The sequence below is a fragment of the Salvelinus alpinus genome, chromosome 6 (genome assembly GCF_045679555.1).
Source record: "Salvelinus alpinus chromosome 6, SLU_Salpinus.1, whole genome shotgun sequence".
Classification (NCBI taxonomy): domain Eukaryota; kingdom Metazoa; phylum Chordata; class Actinopteri; order Salmoniformes; family Salmonidae; genus Salvelinus; species Salvelinus alpinus.
The window spans coordinates 83,689,169-83,696,668 of NC_092091.1; positions in this window are offsets into that span (position 1 = coordinate 83,689,169).

A 7,500-nucleotide genomic window follows, 5' to 3' on the forward strand; every position below is an offset into this window, starting at 1 on the left:
GGACAGTATGTCTGCTCCTCAGTACAACAACACGTAAACATAGCAATTCACCTGTGTGTGTTTTGCTGTAACTGGTGCTGCGGCCCAGTCTGACCAGCTTAGTGCCAGAGGAATGACTGGAATGTTGTTGTCCACACACACACCACCCCCGCAGTGTCCATCTCCAACAACACTAACGGACACTGCTCCTAACTGCTCCCTTCCATTCTCTCTCTCTCTCTCTCTCTCTCTCTCTCTCTCTCTCTCTCTCTCTCTCTCTCTCTCTCTCTCTCTCTCTCTCTCTCTCTCTCTCTCTCTCTCTCTGTCTCTCTCTCTCTCTCTCCACCCCTCATCACCTATTTATCTCTACAGAGAACTAGTGACCTGCAGCAATATTATCTAGAATGTATAGGAGCCAACAGTAAATATTTGTTTTGGAGTATTTTTTTGCTTAAAGCATAAATTCACTTCAATCAGTGTAGATGAAGGGGAGGAGACGGGTTAAATAAAGATGTGTAAGCTTCGAGAGAATAGAGACATGGATTGCATATGTGTGCCATTCAGCGTGTGAATGGGCCAGACAACAGATTTAAATGCCTTTGGTAGTAGGTGTCAGGCGCTCCGGTTGAAGTGTGTCATTAACTGCAGCGCTGTTGGTTTCCTGTGTGTATCAAGAATGGCCCACCACCCGGAGGACATCCAGCCAACTTGACACAACTGTGGGAAGCATTGGAGTCACCATGGGCCAGCATCCCTGTGGAACACTTTCAACACCTTGTAGAGCATCCCCTGACAAATTGAGGCTGTTCTGAGGGCAAAAGGGGGTGCAACTCAATATTAGCAAGGTGTACCTAATGTTTTGTCCACTCGGTGTATATCGATCCACAGTGTTTAGAGACGGTTGAGTCAGACGGTTTGCGAAGACAAGCGAGAGGTTAGCTAACTAGCTAGCTAGCTATTGTTTTTATTTGAACAAGATCAGAAGAATTGGCTTGGAGATGGCTTGTTGAAATTGAGTGGCCCCCCTCGAGTGGTTACTCCAAGGTGGACTTTTCCAGTAACTGATAGCAGTGAGCCTTTGGCGCCCCAGCGGTGCCTAGCTGGCACCGCCCAGGTGGGTTCTGGGGGAGTAGTTTACCACTGAGCCTACTGAGAGGGATGGCGAGGCCCTGATCAACGGCTCCGGACCTGTCTTCCTGATGTGTGTGTCCCTCCCATCTGCTAACGAGCCGTGGACTGTGAGGCGGAGGACTGATGGTGGAGTGGAGACAGGAATCCGGGCTGGTGGAGTTGGATGTTGTCTGGACATGCCCACCTCCGTGGTAGATCATTGTCCAGCCCCACATGAACTATCATCAATAACTGAATTCTTGTTTGTTTTTTTGTATTTAAAGCGTCTTTGAGATTCTTCATGTAATGAAAAGCGTGATATCAAATAAATATATTATTGTTATTTATCTTTGAGTTAAGCAGTGATTGTGATGTCACAATGGAGAGGTGTCACAAGGCATGCCAATATCACAGGTTATTCATTTTTTTGGTAACCCAGCACTGGGTAAATATTGGACAGAACACAGGCTGGGTTATTTTGACTCAGCCAGTTGGGCTGTGTGAATAACCCAACATGTTGGGTTGTTGGGATTACCCAACCCTGCCTTGCTCTTTATAATGGAAACAACCCAACTTAGTGTCCCAATGCCTGTAAACCAGCATTTGTTAGACTGTGTGATGTCACAATGGCTAGAGTGAAGAATGACCTGCTAAGAACTACTGTAGAGGTCATTATCCTTCACATGTCACAATAAGGTGAAGAATGACCTGCTAAGAACTACTGTAGAGTCATTATCCTTCACATGTCACAATAAGGTGAAGAATGACCTGCTAAGAACTACTGTAGAGGTCATTATCCTTCACATGTCACAATAAGGTGAAGAATGACCTGCTAAGAACTACTGTAGAGTCATTATCCTTCACATGTCACAATAAGGTGAAGAATGACCTGCTAAGAACTACTGTAGAGGTCATTATCCTTCACATGTCACAATAAGATGAAGAATGACCTGCTAAGAACTACTGTAGAGGTCATTATCCTTCACATGTCACAATAAGATGAAGAATGACCTGCTAAGAACTACTGTAGAGGTCATTATCCTTCACATGTCACAATAAGGGGAGGCCCCCAGCTCGGCTAAAACCATTGACAGCTACATGCCGTTTTTCAGGGGATTATTAAATACGTGTTTGAACTATTTGGTTGTAATATAATAAAGGCAACTACTGATGTTGTGTAAAGTGTTGCCAGTTTGTCTGACACTATATATTATAGTGGTGTATTTCTGTCATGTGTATCTACAGGTTGTAGCTCATCGTTTGTCTCTCGGACCACAAATGACTGGGGGTTGAACCAAATGGGACACTATTTCCTACGTAGGGCCCTGGTCAAAAGTAGTGCACTATTTCCTACATAGGGCCCTGGTCAAAAGTAGTGCACTATTTCCTACATAGGGTCCTGGTCAAAAGTAGTGCACTATTTCCGACATAGGGCCCTGGTCAAAAGTAGTGCACTATTTCCGACATAGGGCCCTGGTCAAAAGTAGTGCACTATTTCCTACATAGGGCCCTGGTCAAAAGTAGTGCACTATTTCCTACGTAGGGCCCTGGTCAAAAGTAGTGCACTATTTCCTACGTAGGGCCCTGGTCAAAAGTAGTGCACTATTTCCTACGTAGGGCCCTGGTCAAAAGTAGTGCACTATTTCCTACGTAGGGCCCTGGTCAAAAGTAGTGCACTATTTCCTACGTAGGGCCCTGGTCAAAAGTAGTGCACTATTTCCTACGTAGGGCCCTGGTCAAAAGTAGTGCACTATTTCCTACGTAGGGCCCTGGTCAAAAGTAGTGCACTATTTCCTACGTAGGGCCCTGGTCAAAAGTAGTGCACTATTTCCTACGTAGGGCCCTGGTCAAAAGTAGTGCACTATTTCCTACGTAGGGCCCTGGTCAAAAGTAGTGCACTATTTCCTACGTAGGGCCCTGGTCAAAAGTAGTGCACTATTTCCGACATAGGGCCCTGGTCAAAAGTAGTGCACTATTTCCTACGTAGGGCCCTGGTCAAAAGTAGTGCACTATTTCCTACATAGGGCCCTGGTCAAAAGTAGTGCACTATTTCCGACATAGGGCCCTGGTCAAAAGTAGTGCACTATTTCCTACGTAGGGCCCTGGTCAAAAGTAGTGCACTATTTCCTACATAGGGCCCTGGTCAAAAGTAGTGCACTATTTCCTACATAGGGCCCTGGTCAAAAGTAGTGCACTATTTCCTACGTAGGGCCCTGGTCAAAAGTAGTGCACTATTTCCGACATAGGGCCCTGGTCAAAAGTAGTGCACTATTTCCTACGTAGGGCCCTGGTCAAAAGTAGTGCACTATTTCCGACATAGGGCCCTGGTCAAAAGTAGTGCACTATTTCCTACATAGGGCCCTGGTCAAAAGTAGTGCACTATTTCCTACGTAGGGCCCTGGTCAAAAGTAGTGCACTATTTCCTACGTAGGGCCCTGGTCAAAAGTAGTGCACTATTTCCTACGTAGGGCCCTGGTCAAAAGTAGTGCACTATTTCCGACATAGGGCCCTGGTCAAAAGTAGTGCACTATTTCCGACATAGGGCCCTGGTCAAAAGTAGTGCACTATTTCCGACATAGGACCATGGTCAAAAGTAGTGCACTATTTCCTACATAGGACCATGGTCAAAAGCAGTGCACTATTTCCTACATAGGGCCCTGGTCAAAAGCAGTGCACTATTTCCTACACAGGGCCCTGGTCAAAAGTAGTGCACTATTTCCGACATAGGACCCTGGTCAAAAGTAGTGCACTATTTAGGGAATAGGGATGCAACTTGGGAGTGTTTCTCATAGCTGTGTCTGACTCATGTATGTAACAAACAGTCCTTTATCATTATAACATGAACACACACACACACACACACACACACACACACACACACACACACACACACACACACACACACACACACACACACACACACACACACACACACACACACACACACACACACACACACACACACACACACACAAAGGAGAGCTAACTACGCCCCTCAAGTCGTTGTTCCGGTTTGTCTGCCCAGGACTTCAAGTGCAGTTGTTGAATAATCTACACTACTGGTAAGCAGAGAGAGGAGAGAGAGACAGAGAGAGAGAGGGAGAGAGGGAGAGAGAGAGAGAGATGGGTAGAGAGAGAGAAAGAGGGAGAGAGAGAGAGAGAGAGAGAGAGAGAGAGAGAGAGAGAGAGAGAGAGAGAGAGAGAGAGAGAGAGAGAGAGAGAGAGAGACCGAGAGAGACAGACAGAGAGGAGAGAGAAATACACTACAGAAAAAGAAGGAACAGCACGTTAGTAATCATCTCAATGTAATTGAAGAATCCATAGAATCTAACCACTTCTGGGAAAATAGGAAAACTCTAAACAAACAACAACACGAAGAGTTATCTATCCAAAATGGAGATGTATGGGTAAACCACTTCTCCAATATTTTGGCCATATAACAAAGAACAAACAGCAAAAACATATACATGATCAATTACAAATCGTAGAATAAACTGTTAAAGACTACCAGAACCCACTGGATTCTCCAATTACATTGAATGAGCTACAGGACAAAATACAAACCCTCCAACCCAAAAAGGCCTGTGGTGATGATGGTATCCTCAATGAATTAATAAAATATACAGACAACAAATTCCAATTGGCTATACTAAAACTCTTTAACATCATCCTCAGCTCTGGCATCTTCCCCAATATTTGGAACCAAGGACTGATCACCCCAATCCACAAAAGTGGAGATAAATTTGATCCCAATAACTACCGTGGGATATGCGTCAACAACAACCTTGGGAAAATCCTCTGCATTATCATTAACAGCAGAGTCGTACATTTCCTCAGTGAAAACAATGTACTGAGCAAATGTCAAATTGGCTTTTTACCAAATTACCGTACAACAGACCACGTATTCACCCTGCACACCTTAATTGACAAACAAACAAACCGAAACAAAGGCAAAGTATTCTCATGCTTTGTTGATTTCAAAAAAGCCTTCGACTCAATTTGGCATGAGGGTCTGTTATACAAATTGATGGAAAGTGGTGTTGGGGGAAAAACATACGATATTATAAAATCCATGTACACAAACAACAAGTGTGCTTTTAAAATTGGCAAAAAACACATATATTTCATTCCACAAGGGCCGTGGGGTGAGACAGGGATGCAGCGTAAGCCCCACCCTCTTCAACATATATATCAACGAATTGGCGAGGGCACTAGAAAAGTCTGCAGCACCCAGCCTCACCCTACTAGAATCTGAAGTCACATGTCTACTGTTTGCTGATGATCTGGTGCTTCTGTCCCCAACCAAGGAGGGCCTACAGCAGCACCTAGATATTCTGCACAGATTCTGCCAGACCTGGGCCCTGACAGTAAATCTCAGTAAGACCAAAATAATGGTGTTCCAAAAAAGGTCCAGTCGCCAGGACCACAAATACAAATTCCATCTAGACACCGTTGCCCTAGAGCACACAAAAAACTCTACACACCTTGGCCTAAACATCAGCGCCACAAGTAACTTCCACAAAGCTGTGAACAATCTGAGAGACAAGGCAAGAAGGGCATTCTAAACATCTATGCCATCATGGGACAAACACCAAAATGAGACTCTGCATGCAGAATTCTGCAAAAATATCCTCTGTGTACAATGTAAAACACCAAATAATGCATGCAGAGCAGAATTCTACAACCACCTAAAAGGAAGCGATTCCCAAACCTTCCATAACAAAGCCATCACCTACAGAGAGATGAACCTGGAGAAGAGTCCCCTAAGCAAGCTGGTCCTGGGGCTCTGTTCACAAACACACCCCACAGAGCCCCAGGACAACAGCACAATTAGACCCAACCAAATCATGAGAAAACAAAAAGATAATTACTTGACACATTGGAAAGAATTAACAAAAAAACAGAGCAAACTAGAATGCTATTTGGCCCTAAACAGAGAGTACACAGTGGCAGAATACCTGACCACTGTGACTGACCCAAACTTAAGGAAAGCTTTGACTATGTACAGACTCAGTGAGCATAGCCTTGCTATTGAGAAAGGCCGCCGTAGGCAGACCTGGCTCTCAAGAGAAGACAGGCTATGTGCTCACTGCCCACAAAATGAGGTGGAAACTGAGCTGCACTTCCTAACCTCCTGCCCAATGTATGACCATATTAGAGACACATATTTCCCTCAGATCACACAGATCCACAAAGAATTCGAAAACAAATCCAATTTTTATAAACTCCCATATCTACTGGGTGAAATTCCACAGTGTGCCATCACAGCAGCAAGATTTGTGACCTGTTGCTACAAGAAAAGGTCAACCAGTGAAGAACAAACACCATTGTAAATACAACCCTTATTTATGCTTATTTATTTTCCCTTGTGTACTTTAACCATTTGTACATTGTTACAACACTGTATATATATAATATGACATTTGTAATGTCTTTATTGTTTTGAAGCTTCTGTATGTGTAATGTTTGCTGTTAATTTTTATTGTTTATTTCACTTTTGTGTATTATCTACCTCACTTGCTTTTGCAATGTTAACACATGTTTACCATGCCAATAAAGCCCCTTGAATTGAATTGAATTGAATTGACAGAGAGAGACAGACAGAGAGAGGGGAGGGACAGAGAGACAGAGAAAGAGACAGAGAGAGACAGAGAGAGACAGATAGATAGACAGAGAGAACCAGAGACAGCGACAGAGGAGAGAGAGAAAGAAAAAGAGAGAGAGGGGAGAGAGCGAGAGAGACAGTGAAAAGGCAGAGTATTTTCTGACATTTCAGTTACACTATAAACGTCACGGCCGCCCTGCATGACTCACACACACACGCACGCACGCACGCACGCACTCACTCACTCACTCACTCACTCACTCACTCACTCACTCACTCACTCACTCACTCACTCACTCACTCACTCACTCACTCACTCACTCACTCACTCACTCACTCACTCACTCACTCACTCACTCACGCACGCACGCACGCACGCAAGCACGCACGCACGCACGCACGCACGCACGCACGCACGCACACACACACACACACACACACACACACATCATTGACACACTGGATGTCTCATGTATGATATTCTCCAGACAAGGTGTTGAATGTGTGCTGGGTAATGTCTGAGTCCCATTAGCTTCCACACACAAACAGAGTGTAGAAGCCCCTGAGTGAGCAGCAGCAAGCAGCGACATGACTCTTAGAGAGAACAGCGAGAGGTGTGGTGCCACGGCCACAAACCCACACAGACAACACAGCTGCAAAGATCCTTTAAGTCCTAAATGACTGTTATTCACCGTTATCTGCAGAGTCACCGTGATATCGGAACGAGACAACAACTACACACCATTTGCAAAAAGTTCCAACTGTGAAACGGACTGAAAATAGAAGACGCTAAATGGATTCATTTC